The 16,236-nt window shown below is 47.2% G+C and overlaps 1 protein-coding gene across 4 annotated transcripts in view; it reads left to right on the top strand.

Moving 5' to 3' along the window:
- Positions 1–16,236, top strand: part of PEX7 (peroxisomal biogenesis factor 7) — a 79,515-nt gene that overhangs the window by 29,976 nt on the left and 33,303 nt on the right. The gene's annotated exons all lie outside the window — the stretch shown is intronic.

Here is a 16,236-nt window from a genome sequence, read left to right as displayed (position 1 = left end):
GACTTATTTGTATTTAAACCTGTTGTGAAGTTTCTGCCCGCCACCCCCTTTTTTTTTGAGGACGTTCACTCTTGCATGCCCTTTATCAGTACATGTCTCGAAGTTTGAGACATCACAGGCCACTGGATATGTTGATGTTTCTTGATATTGTAAAGTTTTAACCTTTGGAGTGGTACAGCGCAGTAGAGCTTCAGTAGCTACGCCTTGGCTAAATCAGTAAACCTAGTGGTGCTAATAAAGATTTTATACGAGGACTGTAGAGCACTGTCCTATTATTGAGACTTCTCTTTGTACAAGATAGATTAATTTATGGTATCATACTGTGGCATACCCTGCTAAATATTTAAATTTATTACTCAGCAGTGTGTTTTGAAGCATAATTGATTTTTATGTATAAAGTGCATTGAAAGGGTTAGGTTTAAGAATTAGAACTAAATCTCTTCACCCTTCTTTCAAACACCTTCCTCCACATGCACAAGTAGGGAGCGTCTACACTAGGAACTAACTTCAAAGTTAGGCACTACATCGAAGTAGCCAGCAGAGAGTCTACACTCATTTTCCCTCACTTCTAATTTAGGTAGGGAGCCCAACTTCGAAGTCCTTACTCAGTTCCTGAGAATGTGTAGATGCAACTTTGAAATTGTTTTTGTAGTGTAGACACAGCCATAATGTGTTAGAAATCTCTTTTAATTTTCCAAATTTTCCAAAACTGTTCATAATTTAAGCAATGTTTTAATTCAGATTGCAGGCTGCTTGGGTTATCTATTTTCATTGTAGCCTAGTACAGCGTTTCCCAAAGTGTGGTCTGCGGCCCAGTACTGGTCCTTGGGAAAAAAATACTGGTCCTTCGAAAATATACAAATTATTGCTATGTACTGTTATTAGTATGACTAAATAATAAACAGTGAAAATTTATTCATTTTTCATTCTTTTTTTTACACGCATTTATATTTTGGGGCTGTAAAAAAGGGGACTGAAAAAAAAAACGCATCCCAACTATATACAGTTTGGGAAACCCTGGCCTAGTACGTGAAGGTCACCTGTTACTGTTAGGAGACATCCCAAAAAATAACCATGCTACAGATAAAAGTATTTAATGTTCTATACATCCTGGTTCGGTTTTTCTAAATAATAGCATTAGCCATAGTCAGCTCATTCCACTGGACCCCATTTCTTTACAGTCATTCTTCCTTGTAATCGTATTAATGCAACATTGAAACAGTATTTTGAAAAAGTTGCATCATGAGGCCCAAGTATTCTGGGTACTATACAAATCCAGTACATGCTAACTTTATAGCAAGATCATTTTTTTATACTTGAAATATTGTGGTTTCATGTAGAGTTCTTATATTTTAATACTCTTTAGACTTCTAAATTGACCCTGTCTCTCACATCCTTGGTAAGAACCCTGTGTACTGGGTTAAAACATATAAAAAGGGCAGTGCCACTATCACCACCTTCTCCTCTTGCAAATTTGTGAATCTAACCTTTTTTTGCTTGTTAAAATGGTGCAGGTGCAAAATTAGAGTAAAACAAAGAATTTCATTTGACCTGAGTTTCAGTGCTTTCTAGCATCTTGATTTTTCTGAAAAATCTGCAAAAAAGCATTTTTGGTTTGCCTGAAAATAATTTTTTTTCCAATTTTTGTAATTCCTAGCAAATCAAAAAATCCACTTTTGTCTGGTTCAGTATAGAATAAACTTTGAGATCTTACCAGTAAATGTGATTAAGACCATTTTAAGATTCAGAAATCCAGTGCCCTATGACCTCCTCTGCCTCTAACTGATTACATTACAATCCCAGAGAGCTTAATAAGTGCAGCCCCTACACTTTTGCCCCTCTTTCTATTTTGTACTTATCCGTGATTAACTAAGCTTCCCAAACTTAGAGTAATTTTATTTGCTGGCACTTGCAGACATTCTCATTAATTGGAGTATTTCTCTCTTACTTGAGTCCTTTTTGCAGGTTGCATAAATGTAAGGGAGAAGTGCTGTGTGGTTTTTGTTTCTTTAACACAAGGGAAAATGTATTTATGATTTGCCAGACTATTGCAGGAGACCAGCAGGCACCACCAATTTAGTCAACTTAATGTACACTGGCTATACACACGCACATGATACATCATTTGGAAGTTTATTAGTATGTCTGTTTTAAGATGAGATATTAAGTGGTGCCATTACCATAGAAACAGAGGTAAACAATGACAACAGCAAAATATTAAAACAACTGCTTGGAAATATTTGCATTTGTTTCTGTTACTTTAATTACTGTATATTATTCTAGGACATAGAAGTTGGATTTCTTTGTGATCTCAGAGCATCACAATGACAATATGAAGGCTAAAATAAAATCTCATGAATGTGTATGCTATCACTGAAATGCAATAGCACTGGTGACATTTCTATTCAACATTATCATCTTGTTCATCGTTATAATCTTTGTCAAGAGAGCGTAGGTTGCCACAGTCTTTACATGGCATTTGTGTACTTCTGTGTAGAGAAGATTGTTCTGACTACAGACGTAGTTGATTGTTCAGCATTCCCCACCACTACAGGCACAAATAAGGTGTGTTAGAAGCTCAGATGCCGTTGGGCCCATGAGGAATACAAAAGTTCATCATCCTCATTTTTGCATCCAATAGTGCAGTAGTGGTCCAATATCTGATTTCTCTATGTGTAAAGATATTCAAATCTTTTTGCCAAGGTGCTTTTTTGACATACTCTTCTAAACTATCCTCACATGGGGGGAGTTTGGCCAGTGACTCATCTTTGCTGATGACTAGATTGAATAATTCAGGTCTGTATGGATCCCCTTTTTCTTCTTCGAGTGGTCCCCGTGGGTGCTCCACAACAGGTGTCGGGCTCGCCTGGCGCCACAGATCGGAAATCTTCCAGCAGTTTCTCCTGGATCGCGTATGTGCCGGCGCACACCACTCCCCTGTGCGCCCCCGGCCACGTGCGCAATCCGGTCCCTGCCAGTTCCTTCTCAACCGCCATCAGCTGCAGACGGAATCCACTCAGGCTAAGGCCAGAGTCAGATTAAATAGTGGTTTTCTACGTGTAATTTGTTGTTTTGGTTACTTTAAAAAAAAAAAAAAAAAGAGAGAGTTAGAAAGCAAAGATAAAGAGAATATCAGCCGAAAAGAAAAAAGGAGTGGAGCGGAGAAGAGAAGAGCGGACGTGAAGGCCATTTAGGCTGCCCGCTGCCCCTCAGGCCAGTGATCTCTATTTGGGGTGGAAAGGCACGGATTAAGTGCTAAGTACCCTATTAACAGTAAAGGACTCACTGCAATGGCCGCTTCAGGTTTTAAAAGTGTGAGTCATGCCGCGAAGCTATGCCAGGCTCCGTTGGGCATAGCGAATGCATCCGCTGCATGGGGGAATCACTCACTGTGCTAAGCTCACAGCCAGGGCTAGGAAGGATGGAGAGATGAGGCTTAAAATGCTCTTGTTGATAAGGCTCTCCAGCCGGACTTGCCAGAGAAGCCTCACCCAGAAGGGCCCTCTGGGTTGCAGAAGAGGCAGGCAGCTTCTCTGACTCCCTTGGTGCAGAAACGGAGGAAACTCTCCCTGGCTCGATCCTTGCCGGCGTTTTCAGCGAACAGGACGAGCGGCGCATACAGCCCCCAGCCGCATACTCAGGCAGGCGGCAGCGCACGTGGCAGAGGCTGAGCCTCCGGTTACACAATAGCCGGCATGCGTGGCACCCAGAGCGTCAGCGAGGCAAGCGCTGGACCCGGCGGCACCGGCCCCCGTGGCACCAATGGTGCAGGGGCACCAGGCACAGAGCCTGCAGGTGCCGGAGGAAGCTACCCGCACGGCACCACAGCTGATTGTGCTGAGCGCAGCGCCGACAGCGGGGCCGAGATCCCCGGCACGGGAGGGGGCGGTGCCAGCCCCGCAGGGCAGGGGCAAGGCGAAATCAAAAACCCGGCACTGCAGCCCATCTCCGGACAGGGCTGTACTGCTGTTAGCACCAAGCCCTCCCCCTGTGATACACACGCCACACCGAAGGCCTGTGTCTCCACCGGCTTATCCAGAACCTCCTTCTCCGTTCCTCCAACCAATGTCACCATGGCTTGGGCCACCTTCACCATTCTGGGAGTGGGTCCCCTGGAGCACTCTCACAAGCCAGTTTCACCTCTATCTGTGTCGTCGCGGAGGTCTCGCTCTCCCAGACATCGGGGGTACACACTCCATGGGTGGTCCAGGTCTACATCCCCGGACCTTTGCCCATGCTGCTATGGTCGTCCTCATCATGCTGGATGCAGACACTGCAGGCCTACATCCAGGGGCAGGTTCCCCCCCGCCCCCCGGCCGCTTAATACCCCTGTGGTCACTCTCGATCGGGAGCGGAAACAAAGCTGTCTCAAGGGGAGTTAGTTTTAGAACCCCGAGACTTTCCTTCACAATCCTCCAGGGAGCAAGTGTATCATCAACCGCAGGAACCTGAGGGCTCAAGGGAGGTTTACCCCAGTGGTTCCTCCTCATCCTTTCCAGATGAGGCCATGGCCCCTGGGGATGTCTCCCTGGATGACCTTAAACAATTTCAGGAGCTATTTAAAAGGGTGGCTTTCACTCAAGACATTCAAACAGCAGAGGTGCAGGAGAAACATCACAAACTCCTGAAAAATTTGAGACCTCTGGCTTCATCCAAAACTGCTATTCCGCTGGACGAAGCCATTACGGAGTCAGTCACGACCATATGGCAGACTCTGGCCTCTATCCCGCCTACGAACAAGAGAGCGGATAAGAAGTACTTCGTCCCGGCAAAGAGCATGGAGTTCCTCTTTAGTCATCCACAACCAAATTCCTTGGTGGTCGAATCGTCCCAGCAGAGGTCGAAGGCTTCTCAGTACAAATCGGGGAGATTGGACAAAGATGCTAAGAAGCTAGAGCTGTTTGGCAGGAAGGTGTATTCCTCTTCTACCCTGCTATTGAGAATGGCAAATTATGCGGCACACCTAGCTAAACATAATTTTGATAATTACTCCAGACTTACTCCCCTCATGGATTCACTTCTGGAAGACAAGAAGCCGGTGTTAAAGGTGATTGTTCAAGAGGGCTATGCAGCATCGCGGACGGGAGTCCAGATTGCCCTGGATGTGGCAGACACGGCGGCACGTTCAACGGCTACAGCAGTGGTCATGCATAGAGAATCCTGGCTCCAGACATCTGGTATCCCTAGGGACCTACAGGCGAAGGTCGTGGACCTTCCCTTTGATACACAAAAGCTGTTTGCAGACTCAACCGACTCGGTCCCTCACTCCAGTAAGGACTCGAGAGCTACACTTAGAACCTTGGGCATTTATACTCCCCCATACAGGAGGAAAAAATTTTATCCTCAGCAAAGACGCTACGCTTACAACCACAGCGTGCTCAATATCAATGGGGCTACGGCCAAGGGCACCATCAACAGCAGCAACAGTACAGAACTCCTAGGCGACGTTCTCAACAAAGCCGTACACCCTTGGGGCAGGCCCAAAGACAAGTTTGACGGGTATGTCGGGGGCTGCACTATCAATACCATTGCTCAATGCCACTCTCATCTCATGTTCCATCATCGCCTCAGACCGTTCCACTCCCAATGGCAAAAGATCACCACAGACAAATGGGTGCTGAAGATCATAGCCACGAGTTACATGATCCCCTTCCAGTCACTTCCACCGACGAAGCCTCCCACCAGGCCTCACCTCAGGGGCGCTGCCCATGAGGCGAGGCTCAAGCAGAAGGTGACTCACCTTATGTTCATAGGGGCAGTGGAAAGAGTGCCGGAAGAATTCCAGGGGAAGGTTTTTATTCACGCTACTTCCTAACAGTGAAGAAAACAGGAGGCTGGAGGCCCATCTTAGATCTTCGGGGCCTCAGCCGTTACTTGCGCAAGCAACATTTTTCGAATGATCACAGTTGCCTTGATACTCACGGCACTGGACGATGGAGACTGGGTTGCAGCCCTCGACTTACAAGATGCTTACTTTCATATAACAATCCACCCGGCACACAGACGCTTCCTCCGCTTCACGGTCGGCAAGGAGCACTTCCAATACAGGGTTCTTCCGTTCGGCCTCTCCTCGGCCCCCTGGAGTCTTTACCAAAACCCTGGCAGTGGTGTCAGCCTACCTGCACACACAGGGGGTGTTTATTTTTCCCATATCTGGACGACTGCCTGCTGAAAGGGACCTCGAAGGCAGAGGTCTCACACATGATACGCGTCACAGCGGACACGTTTTCTTCGCTGGGCCTAGTCATCAACCTCGCAAAGTCAAAGACCAAACCCATACAAGTTATAGAGTTCATAGGGGCACGCATACACGCTATCACAGCTAGGGTGTACCTACCCGATGCCCGCTTCCGCGCCATCAGTTCGCTGGTGCAAGTCATCACATACAGCCCCACGGTGCCGGTCTTAACGTGCTTACAGCTGCTGGGCCACATGGCGGCAGCGATGTTTGTGGTACAAAATGCCAGGTTGCACATGCGAAGCCTGCAGCATTGGCTGGCGAGCGTTTACAAACTGGCATCCCACACTGTCCACAGGGTGGTGTTGCCCACAACAGAGGTGCACAGATCCCTGGCATGGTGGGAAAACCCCAAGAATCTGCTAGTGGGGGTGCCCTTTGCACCAACCACAAATTTCTATTTTTCTTACTACCGACGCCTCCCACATAGGATGGGGAGCGCACATCGGTGACAAGGTGACGCAAGGGCTATCGTCCCCTGCAGAACAGACACTGCACATAAACATACTGGAGCTCAGAGCAGTGTTCAACGCCTGCAAACATTTTCGAGATTACCTACATGGCAAAGTAGTCGGGATCAATACCGACAATACCTCCACTATGTTTTACATCAATCGACAAGGAGGAGCACGATCCTGTGCCCTATGTGCGGAAGCAGTCCGATTGTGGAACTGGTGCACCGCCAACAACATAACGTTGAAAGCCTCGTGCTTGCCGGGCGCTCACACTGTGAAAGCAGATCAGCTGAGCAGGCGCTTCGCACTCACGCATGAATAGCAGATCCGCTCCGATCTGCTACGGCACATTTTTCGTATGTGGGGATTTCCCCAGATCGATCTGTTTGCCCCCCAGTACAACAAGAAGTGTCCCCAGTACTGCTCCAGGGCAGGAGTGGGGCGGGGGTCCCTGGGGGACGCATCCATGTTTTCATGGAGGGGCCCCCTACTTTACACGTTTCCCCCCACAGCGCTTATCCACAAGGTCTTGCAGAAAGCCAGAAGGGAGAGAGCTCACATGATACTCATAGTCCTGACTTGGGATTGGCAGCAATGGTTTCCCTTGCTTCTGCGCATGTCGGACTGCCCACCGCTCCCTCTAACGGTGGCGCCGGACTTACTCACGCAGGCTCAGGGGTCCATAGTGCAGCCGCACCCTCAGGGTCTGCGCCTACAAGCATGGCTAATCCATGGCTCAGCTCCTTAGAGAGCACGTGTACGGAGGGAGTACAACAAGTTCTGGAATGTAGCCGAAGGACCTCCACCAGGAGGACTTACAAGCAGAAATGGTCTCGATTCACAGCCTGGTGTTCCGCCAAGCAGTTAGCTCCCCTTGACGTTCCTGTACCTGTAATACTAGAATACTCATTGGACCTCGAGAGAGGTGGGTTTTCTCTATCCTCGCTAAAGGTCCACCTCGCCGCTATATCAGCCTTTCAGCATACAGAGGAAGGGCCCACGGTCTTCGCCCATCCTATCGTTACCAGGTTCTTGAAGGGGCTGGTAAACCTGTACCCGCCTCGGAAACCTCTTCCACCATCGTGGAATTTGGACTTGGTGCTCAGCACGCTATTGGGTCCACCTTTTGAACCATTAGCCACAGTTCCCCTACATCTCCTTGGGATAAAAACAACCTTCCTCCTTGTAATTACGTCAGCCCACAGGGTGAGTGACCTCGCAGCAGCGATGGCAACGCCGCCCTGCACAGTATTCTCAAAGGAGGCGGTAACCTTAAGGCTGCACCTAGCCTTTGTTCCAAAAGTCTCTTCGGAGTTCCATCTTAACGAGCCAATAGTTTTACCCTCGTTTTACCCGAAGCCTCACAGCTCTGGCAAGGAGGCACGCCTGCATCTCCTGGATGTGAGGAGGGCGTTGGCCTTCTTCATAGACAGAACTAAGTCCTTCCGGAAAATGGACAGGCTTCTAGTCTCTCTCGCTCCCAGGTCAACAGGAGAAGGTCTCTCTTCACAGAGACTCTCAAAGCACATTGTGTCCTGTATAAAAATGTGTTACGAGCTTTGAAAGACTCCTTTGCTGGCCCCGCCCAGGCTCACTTCACCAGGGCGGTGGCGGCGTCGGCGTCAACAACCTTCTTCAAGGGCATCGCGTTAAAAGACATCTGTAGAGGGGCGACCTGGTCATCCTACGACACCTTTGCCAAGCATTATGCCCTGCATCCGGTATTCGAAGAGGATACCCGTCTGTCGACAGCAGTCCTCTCGGGGGCAAGCTGCACATAAACCGATTACCCACGTCCTTACTTGGGTTACTGCTGGGTAGTCACCTATTGTGGAGCACCCACGGGGACCACTCGAAGAAGAAAGAGAAGTTACTCACCTGTAGTAACGATGGTTCTTCGAGATGTGTCCCCGTGGGTGCTCCACCACCTGCCCATCCTCCCCGCTTCGGATCTCTGTCTCGTGTTTTTCAGGAGCATCCAAGGCGGTTGGTCAAGGAACTGGCGGGGACCGGATTGCGCACGTGGCCGGGGGCACGCCGGGGAGCGGCACGCGCCGGCGCATGCGTGATCCAGGAGAAACTGCTAGAAGATTTCCGATCTGCGGCACCGGGCGAGCCCGACACCTATTGTGGAGCACCCACGGGGACACATCTCGAAGAACCGTCGTTACTACAGGTGAGTAACTTTTCTTTCTTTCTCATGCTGATTTTACTTCATCTGTTACCAACTCCCTTGTGGCAGAAACTGCGGGTTGTACATCATTCTCTCCCAAAGTGGCAAGATCTCTGAAGTGACAAGTTCCCTTTGACAATATTAAACATATTGGCTTTGGTTACACTCACCTGAACTGCTGGCGGCAGTATGCAAATGGGCAGTCTTGAAAATGCAAATGGCTGCATATTTGCATATTTGCTCACCAGCAGGAAAAAAAAGCAGTGTAAACATGCTTCTTCCAGTGAAATGCCCCCTTTGTTGGCAGCCTTTTATGCCTGTTTTTTTTCCGGGCATAAGAGACTGTCAACAAAGTGGAAGGAGGGGGTGTTTCCACCAGCAGAACCACATTTGCACTGCTTTTCTTTTTGCCAACAGCAGCATCTGCTGATGAGCAAATATGCATTTTCGAGACTGCCCATTTGTATACTGCTGCCATCAGTTCGGTTCAGTGTAACCGTAGCCATTGGGTTTTTTCCAGTACCACGCAAAGGTGACAGATAAGCTATCAATACATGTACAGCAGGACGTATGTTACAGAAGTCAAGAATAAGAGTATAATAAATTGCATGCACAAGTGAAATGAAACTTGTTGGTTGTGTTTCAATCCACATGAGTTATCTGTGTGTTCCTTTTTTGGAAAGTAGTGTACTGGAAGTGCCAAAACATGTGTATCAGATGACTTAGTCACTAGAGTACCATTGACATGAAGAGACCTGAAAGCCTAATTTGCACATACAGCATGGAGAAACATTCTTGTGTCCACTTTCTCTTGATAACTGTACACATTTTTGAGTTTCTTCAATACCTCTACTGGTGCTGAACGCTGCTCTTTCACCATTGGAAAGGCCTCCAGTAAGGAGTGTTTGCGTTGGGTGTGCTTCTTTTCTTGTGTGCATTTTTGAACTGTATATTCAGAGGAATTTTGCAAGTGACTGTATGGATGCCACACTTAGAAACTTTTCCCATGGAGGTCACACAGCATCCCTCAGTCACCTGGTATTTCTCACATCCAAACTTTGATCCTATCTGGCAACCTCTTTCTGCACTTTTGGAAGGAGAAGGTGGATGAGATAATTCCTTTTATTGGACTAACTACTGCTGCTGACAGACAAGCTTTGTAGCCTCACAGAGCTCTTTAAGTCTGGGAAAGGAACTCCCAGAATCATGGCAAAATGCAAGATGGAACAGAAATTATTTCGCATAAGTAGTTATCACATATTGTAAGGGACCATTCAAGACAGAGTGGTCTGTTAACACATCTGGGCTACGTCTACACGTGAAGCCAACATCGAAATAGCTTATTTCGATGTAGCAACATCGAAATAGGCTATTTCGATGAGTAACGTCTTCACATCCTCCAGGGCTGGCAACGTCGATGTTCAACTTCGACGTTGCGCGGCACCACATTGAAATAGGCGCTGCGATGGAACGTCTACACGCCAAAGTAGCACACATCGAAATAAAGGTGCCAGGCACAGCTGCAGACAGGGTCACAGGGCGGACTCAACAGCAAGCCGCTCCCTTAAAGGGCCCCTCCCAGACACAGTTGCACTAAACAACACAAGATACACAGAGCTGACAACTGGTTGCAGACCCTGTGCCTGCAGCATGGATCCCCAGCTGCTGCAGCAGCAGCCAGAAACCCTGGGCTAAGGGCTGCTGCCCACGATGACCATAGAGCCCCGCAGGGGCTGGAGAAAGAGCATCTCTCGACCCCTCAGCTGATGGTCGCCATGGCGGACCCCGCTATTTCAAAGTTGCGGGACGCGCAACGACTACACGGTCCCTACTTCGACGTTGAACGTCGAAGTAGGGCGCTATTCCTATCCCCTCATGGGGTTAGCGACTTCGACGTCTCGCCGCCTAACGTCGAAGTTAACTTCGAAATAGCACCCGGCGCGTGTAGCCGTGACGGGCGCTATTTCTAAGTTAGTGCCGCTACTTCGAAGTAGCGTGCACGTGTAGACACGGCTCTGCAGTCATAGAATAAAAGCAGGGATTCAGTGGGTCACAGAATAAGCTAGAATTTGTGATAAGCCATAAATTGAGTGTGTCTGTTCGCTCACTGAATTGTGTGTGTGTGAGAGAGAGAGAGAGAGAGAGAGAGAGAGAGAGAGAAATTTAAGTCACCAGGATAATCTTTTGAAAGTGTTGTGCAGTTTTCCCATTAGACTGAGAACTGATGGGTCAGATATAGAGTGATCACTTTGTGAAAAGTATTTACCTACAGGTGAATAGGGTGTCTTTGTCTTGTCCTGTGAGTTCATTTGAGAGTATAATGATTGTCTGATTTCAGTCACATTGAGGCTTTGTGCACACCCATGGTGTCCAACCAGTTTTGAAGCAGTAACCACTATAGTGGCTAATGCTGTAGCGAACTAGCCACGTTGTTCTGAAAATATGTTTCTTGTTCAAGCCAATGAGCCAACACACAACCGGCCAAATAGCCACTAGTGACTAGTATGTTGGATACCACGGGTCTTCACTATGCAGCTTTTAGCAACAACGCTGCATAGACACAGACCTCTTGCTGAAAGTTGGCTTGTGTAAATGCTGTTTGTCAGAATTTTTGATGACAGAATACTCCTAGACCCCATAAGCGGCTTTTGATTTGTGAACAGGAGAGCGCTCCTGCCAACAAAACAGAATTTATAGTTGCACGTTCTGCAGCAAAACTTTTTTTGGGGATGCAGGGGTCAAGCACCAATGAATAATGTAAGTTTTATCATTCACTTGCAAGTTAGACATAGACTGAGTGTATCCTCGTCCACTGTTATCTGTAATACTGAGGGCAAAAAAGAATGGAAAAGTCATCAAATCACTCTGAGCCAAATATACAACAACCCTTATGATACCGAATAGTAAGAGAGGTAACTGACAGAGAGATAGCCGTGTTAGTCTGTATTGTCAAAACAAACGTCTGAAGAAGTGGGTCTGTTCCACAAAAGGTCATCACGTAATAAATTATTTTGTTAGTCTTTAAAGTGCTGCATGACTGCTTTTTTTGTTTTGAGAGGTAAACGTGTTAGTTTGGATTCCAACAAAACAAAACAGCAGAAATGTAGCAATTTAAAGACTAACAAAATGACTTATTCGGTTATACGGCCTGCGTGCTCAATAGTAACAGAGAGGTAGCAGTGTTAGTGTGTACTCCATGATATTTATGATACTGAGTTAACCCTGTTTGCACTGTGTCCTTAGCCTCTGTCTGAAGCTGGGAATGGGCAACAGGATTGATCACTTCATCATTATTTGTTCTGTTCACTCCCTCAGGGGCAGCTGGCATTGGCCACTGTTTGAAGACAGGATACTGGGCTAAATGGACTTTTGGTCTGACTCTGTATGACCATTCTTATGCTCGTCAGGTCATCCTCATCATTAAAGGGAGCATATAGTGGAAAGCAAGTGTGTTTTCTCTAATACTCAGCATTTTTCTAAATTCTAATTCTTTTAGAGCCTTAAGGGATATTAAATTAATTTGACAAAACTTCAGTCAGGTATGTCCTGTAGGGGAACCTAGGGACTTACCTTCATCCATGTGGGCTGTCTGCTGTTTGTTTACAGCATCCTCCATCTGATTTTCCTCAATAAGCATCATAGAGGAGAATTTGTATAAAAAAATCTGATCTGCTCGTAGTCAAAATTCGTAAGATGTGGAGAGGGCAAATGGAAATCTGAGCAGGATGATTGCAATAGGATGGGAATAAGTGCTTATAATTAGGACTTACTTCCCTGTGTACCCGTCACTTTGTCATGCAAGTTCTAAAAATAGTTTAAACGTTATTCACTTTATATTTGAACACAGCTTTCATCTTAGCTCTTTGAACCATTTTAAAATCTTTTCAAACTAATTTTTGTCTGAAAGTTTGAAGCAGTCTGAATATTTCAAACCAGGAAGGTTCTCACACTTTTTTTTATATTTTACTTCATGTGGACAAACCACTAAAATCTTCTAGATGCCCTGTTCCTGATGTTTCTTTCAACTAAATTTGTGCTGTATTGATGACCCATACTTTGGGGGATATAGAGTGGCTTTATAAGCTGCATTGGCTTCTAATACATGAAAGTGTTGAGTTTAGTTTGTATATTCTGTAGTTATCCTAAAATAGCTGAGTCCTAAGTATGTCTACACCGCAGTTAGACACCTGTGGCTGGCCTGTGCGAGTTGGCTCAGGCTCGCAGCACTTGGCCTAAGGGGTTGTATAATTGCAGCGTAAATGGTTGGGTCTACACTGCAGACAAACCCGGTCAGCCTCAGCCCCACAAGCTGGGAGCAGCCAGCTGTGGGTTTTTAATGACTGAGTAGACATATGCTTAGTGATTGATTCTCCCTTCTGATACTGCAGTAGTTTTGGTCAGCTGAGACATCCTGACTGACAAGACTGCGTTCCTCAGGAGCTTCCTTTCACTTGGACTTCAGAAGAGGGCGATACATAGGTCAGTGGAGAGATTCTTTAGTGCATTAGGAGTATCTTTTTCAAAAAAGAAAAAAGAGCATTTTAAACTCATAGATTCATAGACCTTGTCTACACTACAGTAAACCCTTGAAATACGCAGCTTTAACTTGTGCATAACGCACTTTAACAGGAGTTAACCACAACTTGAAGCTGCTCTGTGGCTGTCAGCCTGCCTGGCTGCCCACAGCTGTGGGCAGCCAGGCAAGCCAAAAGTCTTCTCCCTGCCTTCCTCCAGTGGTGCCTTTGTCAGGCTGACGGCCTTGCAGCTGGCGGAAGGCAGCGAGAAGCAACCAGGAAACTGACCAGCCCTCGTGGGCTGGTCAGTTTCCCAGGTTCCACAAGTGCGCAAAAATTTGAGTTACGCAGGGGTTGCAGGAACGCAATCCCCACATAACTTGTGGTTTTACTGTACTGTCTTTTTGCCAAAAACTGTCTTTTGGGAACAAAACAGTGAGCACTTACACACTACAGTGTGACTTTTGTTGGGGAAAAATGCCAGTTTTCAGCAACAAGAAACTTCCACCCTATGAGGTCATGTCTAACGTGCCCCTCCCTTTTGGATGGGGCATGTAAATGACACAGATTGGAAGTGGTTAATGAGGTGCTCATAGGATAAGTTGGCCACTCGCGCTTTGAAAGTGCTGCTTTTGAAATGCAAACTGGCCATGTAGACGCAGGTGCTTTGAAATAAACCCCAGACTTGGACATTCCTTTATTCCCAATTGGGTTGGAAGGGGCAGGATCTAGATTCACAGGGACTGGGCAGACAGTGGGAGCAGCTCCGTGTATACTGACCCTTCCCCATCAGGAGCCTGCTGCACCCAGAGCTCGCCACTGAGCTCCCCAGACTTTTATTAAAACTTGAAAAAAGTTGTCTGTAGGCAGTCCTCATGATGTGCTGTAGTTCAGTAATTCAGCCTCATAAGTAGAGAAGGGATCATCAACCAAGTGTGAAAATGAAGTTTCAGTGAATGGCCACTCTAACTATGGAAAAATACAATCCACCATTCTTGTATTTCCTTATTTATATTTATAGTTATATTTTTCTCTTTCCTTAAATATTGTTAATATTTAGGAGATTTTATAAATGAGGTTATTTCTGAACTATATCAACCTCTGAAATAATTTTCTTACGAAAAGTTTATCAAACTTTTACAGACAAAATATTAGGGGTTTTGTTACATCTGTATTTATGAGGTCGATGACTTTAAACCTTTCACTTATGCCTTGTCTGCATTAGGCAAATGATCTTGTTTCAATGAAAGGTAGAACTGGCTTTCTGTAAGGCATGTATGAAAAAATTAGGATTGTTAGCAGGTATAGACTACAGTGTTGTCTGTAGGCCGGGGAGACTCAGCTCTGCAATCTGTTTTATCAGACTTACTCATTTCAGCTGTACCTACACATAGCTCTCTTTGGGGTTAAGTAAGGACTGGGCATAAACCACTGTTGATTTGTTGATGCTCAATCCAGAAAGGCCTACGGTGATTTTGCTATTTTGGGCAGAGACAAAGTATCCCTGAGGTTAAATCCCACATTTATTCACAGGGTCTGCGTCTACACTACAAACTTACTTTGAAGTTAACTTTGAAGTAAGCTGCTGCTTGAAAATAGCAAGCAGAGCATCTACACACACTTTCCTTTACTTTAGTAACAGAGAAGAAGCCGTGCTAGTCTATACACTATCAAAACAAAAAGCAGTCAAGTAGCACTTTAAAGACAAGCAAAATGGTTTATTAGGTGAGCTTTCGTGGGACAGACCCACTTCTTCAGACCATAGCCAGACGAAAGCTCACCTAATAAACATTTTGCTAGTCTTTAAAGTGCTACTTGACTGCTTTTTCCTTTAATTTGAAGTTAACTTTGAAGGAAGGGAGGCTAACTTCGAAGTCACTACTCCATTCCTGGGAATGGAGTAGTGCCTTACTTTGAAGTTAAACTTCAGAGTTAAGTGTGTGGAGACGCTCTGCCCTCCTTACTTCAGTGTAAGGAGCCTACTGATGAGGCAGCCCCCCTGGAGGACAGAGACGCTCTGGCCAGCCCAGGGAGGGATCTGTGGTCCTGGCCAGCCACCTTAAAGGAAACAGCTCCCCGGCAACCCCAGGCAGGAGGCTGAGACTGTCACAAGCAGAGGCAGCATGCACTCCCACTCAGACTGCCCCTGCTTGAAGCACCAGCCTGCCTCTGCACACCCTGGTCCTCATGGCAGCATGCCAAGACCTCCCTGGCCCTTCCAGGGGCCCCGGACAAGGAGTCCGACGGGTCACAGCACCCGGGCAAGGGCTATGCCATGAGGGGACCATCCTGGACTGAGGACGAGCTGAAGGACCTCCTCGCTCTATGGGGGAAGGAGGAGGTCCTTTGGCAAACCAGCACCCAGCAGAGGAGCGCAGTTGACCAGCTGGCCATCAGCCTTGCTGTCAGAGGCCAGCCTGACTGCACTGGCAGTAGTGTGCGGATAAAAGTCAAAGAACTGCACCAGATCTACATCTAAGACTGCGATGCTGCCAGCTGCTTGGAGGCACGGTCCATCCACTGCCCCCACTACCAGGAGCCGCACAGGCTCTTGGGGCCGAGGGAGGCAGCCACCCCAGAGCATGTGGTGGACACTGTCGGTCCCCTCCCCCCCACGGACAGCGAGGATGAGGCAGGCCCCTCCAGCACCACCAGTTTGCTGCACGGGGAACGGCCAACTGAGACCGAAGGTGATGATGAGGGCTCTAGTGATGGGACCCTCATCGTCGCCCTTCCTTCTGGGACACCCAGCAGAGCCTCTTCCAGATGAACCTTGCCAGAGCCCTGGGAGGTCACAGCCGGTATGTGCGGGATGTCACCAGGGACAGGGACAGGAACACCCCCTCCTCCACCACC

The sequence above is a fragment of the Carettochelys insculpta genome, chromosome 3 (genome assembly GCF_033958435.1).
Source record: "Carettochelys insculpta isolate YL-2023 chromosome 3, ASM3395843v1, whole genome shotgun sequence".
Taxonomy (NCBI): domain Eukaryota; kingdom Metazoa; phylum Chordata; order Testudines; family Carettochelyidae; genus Carettochelys; species Carettochelys insculpta.
The sequence above is the reverse complement of the archived record's forward strand: the minus strand, read 5'-3'. Positions and strand labels throughout refer to the sequence as shown.